The following is a 3,173-nucleotide window of genomic DNA, read 5'->3' as shown; positions in this document are numbered from 1 at the left end:
CCCCTGGATCTTGCCGAGTTCCTGAGAGCGGGGCCCATTTTATCCCTCTTTAGCTGTGGCTCCAGTTTTGGTTCGGTGATTTTTAATTGGTCTTGTGGACTCCAATCCCACTCAGACTGCTGAAATCACCAAGATGCCTTCAGGGCAGGAAGGGGTCCCGAACCCCAAATTCAAATCACTTCGGGTTTCACCAGATTGTTATAAATGATCAAATCGTGACCCAAAATTTATCAAAAATTTAGTAAAGATTTCTTAATTTGTCTGCGTGACCAAATTTCGGTCTTCAAAACCACCACAGCCAAAGAGACAGCGTTGAGCCTGTGTTCGGCGCTGGGTGAACCTGGATCTGACCTCTCGAGTGTCAGAGTCTCCCCCATTCATGCATGCTGCTTCCTGCAGTGAGGTTTTATACAGTTTATTCTGCCCGAGGTAAAGATGACCAAATTTTCTTTGTATCTCTTCACATGCATTGCTGTTTCTTTCCATGTGCAGAGGTGGACAAAAGCTGGGTCCAGGTGTGCCACTGGTGTCAATCGGCTCCCGCAAGCCGTGTATTCAGATGTATCAGTTTGGCGCCCCTGACTATCTTGATAGATGCAATTGGCAAGGCAATAATCGCTCTTGGGTGGCTCCCGATGACTCGGGATACCAGTTATCATCGCCCTGGAAGCTTCTATTCCTACGTTAAAGCATCAGTCGTTATCTTAACTTGTGTCAGGGAACTTGTTGAACCTAAATAGACAGATGCTCCCGGCCGGGGTGGTCAGACACATACATTTGGAGCATGAATTATCCCTACCATATATTACAACTGCATTTACCTCTCCAGCATTGCTTTCCAAAAGAAAAGAAAAAGCTGGGGAAGGCAAACTGTATAGCTCATGGTATTTTACAGTGTCTAAAACATGCCAAGTCATGTAGAAGTGAGATCCTTAGAAGTGAGATCCTTAGAAGTGAGATCCTTTTGGAATTAATGGGACAGAGAAGTAGTGCAAAGGGGAGCATAAAAATAAATAGAGTAATACATCTTGGTATGGTTTTTCCTGTTTTCATTTCATTTCCTAAAAACTGCTTCAATTCTTCCAGAATCTTCTCCACAGTCCTGTTTGCTCTTTCCAAGAACCTTTCCTGGAGAACAAGGTGCAGCTTCTGTCACAAGATGTGCCACCAGCTGCAGCTTCTCTTGGCTTTCCACACCGTGCCTGCAGCACAACTCTTGCAGCAAAGCAGGACAAATATTTGAAGAAATTTACAGCCTGTTCTTTTCCTTGTGGTCTGGGCACTTGTGCCATTGGTGAGGTTTTCATTGTTACTGTTCTACACTAAGAAAACATGATGGGCTACCAGGAATTGTTAGGGAATGCAAGCCTGACTGAATGCAGAGAAAGAATCTCCAGAGCCTGCAGCCAGAAATGGAGAGCTGTGTGATAATCATTCCATCAACCACATGGACATCTTGAAAGCAATATAGAAGATGAAAATGGGCTGACAGAGGGAATTTGTTTCATTGTTCAGTTCAGATGCTGCTACATCTCATGCATTGATATAAATCAAGAGTTACTGTCAGTTCATGAAGGGCACCAAAACAAGCTGGATTTCTCAGGAGATGACTGAAAGAATCTGAAAAGGAGAAATGCAGGGAATGACTTAGTGAGCTTTGCCTGTACAAAGGATCATTTTTCCTATTAATTTCCAGTCCATTCCCTCCGCTTTTGTCCTTACTAGCAAGGCCATTTTCATCCCAGATTCCCAATGAAATGGCAACCCTGAGCTTGGAAGTGCCTGAAAGATGCCCTGTTCCTCTGCAGGAACACTGAGGCTGAAGCAGGAGCCTGAGCCCTCTCTGGGGCAACCTCCTCCGAGCTGGAATTTGTGCCGTGCTGGGAGAGGAGGAGGAGGGGGAGAGCGCTGGTGCTGTGTGGCAGGAGCAGGAGGTTTGGGCCGCAGGACATTCCGTCTGCGCCGCTGCCCCGCAATGGGCGGTCCTGCCTGGGGCTCTGGGCCTGGCCCTGCGTGCGCTGAGTTCCAGACATTGCGGGAGCTCCCCGGGCTGGGCTCAGCTTCCCACTGGGACTGGGCAGCAGGCTGAGCTCCAGCTGGTATCAGCAGCAGCTGGAAATACCTCTGCGCATCTCCATTTGCTGCTGCTGCTGCTTGGGAGAACAGAGAATTAAGTAAGTCAAGACACTCTGGTTTCTCTTCCTCCTGGTGGATGTTTTCATTTGATTTGATATTCCAGAGGCAATTTCTGTGATGGCCTCTGTCAGTTGATTCTATTTCAGCAGAAGCAGCAACAGGGCTATGTTTGAGCACTGCAAATGTGGCCGGTATGGCTGCTTTAATTCTCCTTGACTTAGTGCTCAGGGACTTGAGAGCATTTCAAGATCTGCTGATCATGATGCCTGTGACCAAAAGCCTGAGTTCACCTATTGCCAGCTGGGGGCTATGTACAAATTACCAACAGGACGGGACTGCTGAGGAACGTGTGTCGAGCTGTTTATTTTCTAGCATCAGTCTCATTACATGGTTATGAGAATGGGAAGATGCCAGCAGCTTGTGTCCTCAGCAGCAGACAACTCAATGTTACAACTTACTTTAAAAGTTTTTTACTAATCACACAAAGCAAAAGCATATTGATGGTAGTTCTATCCAACCACTATAAGCACAGGTACCTTTGGTTAAAACAATGCTTGCTTGTTTTGAATAGAATACCTTTATACACAATGAACAGAGCTCCATTATTAAGCTTAGAACTTCCCAATATCTCTGCGGCTTAGGGATTTGTTCTAGACAAGCGTTAATACACCAACCATTTTTCTATTTGTCCTTACTTTCTACTTCTTATTGAACTTTTCTGCTGACAAATCTCATGGCTACTGCTTAGCTCTAATCGTAGTTCTGCTGTCTTTGAGGCCTGCATTTTGCAGCTTTCCCAAAACCCTCTGATTTTAAGGATTCCCACATTCACCATCACAAAAGCACTATGGGTAGCACTGATCAAAAAAGGCAGTTGCAGATAAATTTCAAGTGGCAAGCAGAAGAGGGCCAAGAGTAGCCATGATCTCCAATTCCCAAGGCAAAGGCAGCAGCAGCCTCCTGCTGTCACCTCAGGGTGAATAAAACAGCGATGAAAGCAGCGCTGGAACCCGATCCTTTCTTTCTCTGAGGGCTGG

The sequence above is a fragment of the Melospiza melodia genome, unplaced genomic scaffold, assembly GCF_035770615.1.
Source record: "Melospiza melodia melodia isolate bMelMel2 unplaced genomic scaffold, bMelMel2.pri scaffold_34, whole genome shotgun sequence".
Lineage (NCBI taxonomy): Eukaryota > Metazoa > Chordata > Aves > Passeriformes > Passerellidae > Melospiza > Melospiza melodia.
The sequence above is the reverse complement of the archived record's forward strand: the minus strand, read 5'-3'. Positions refer to the sequence as shown.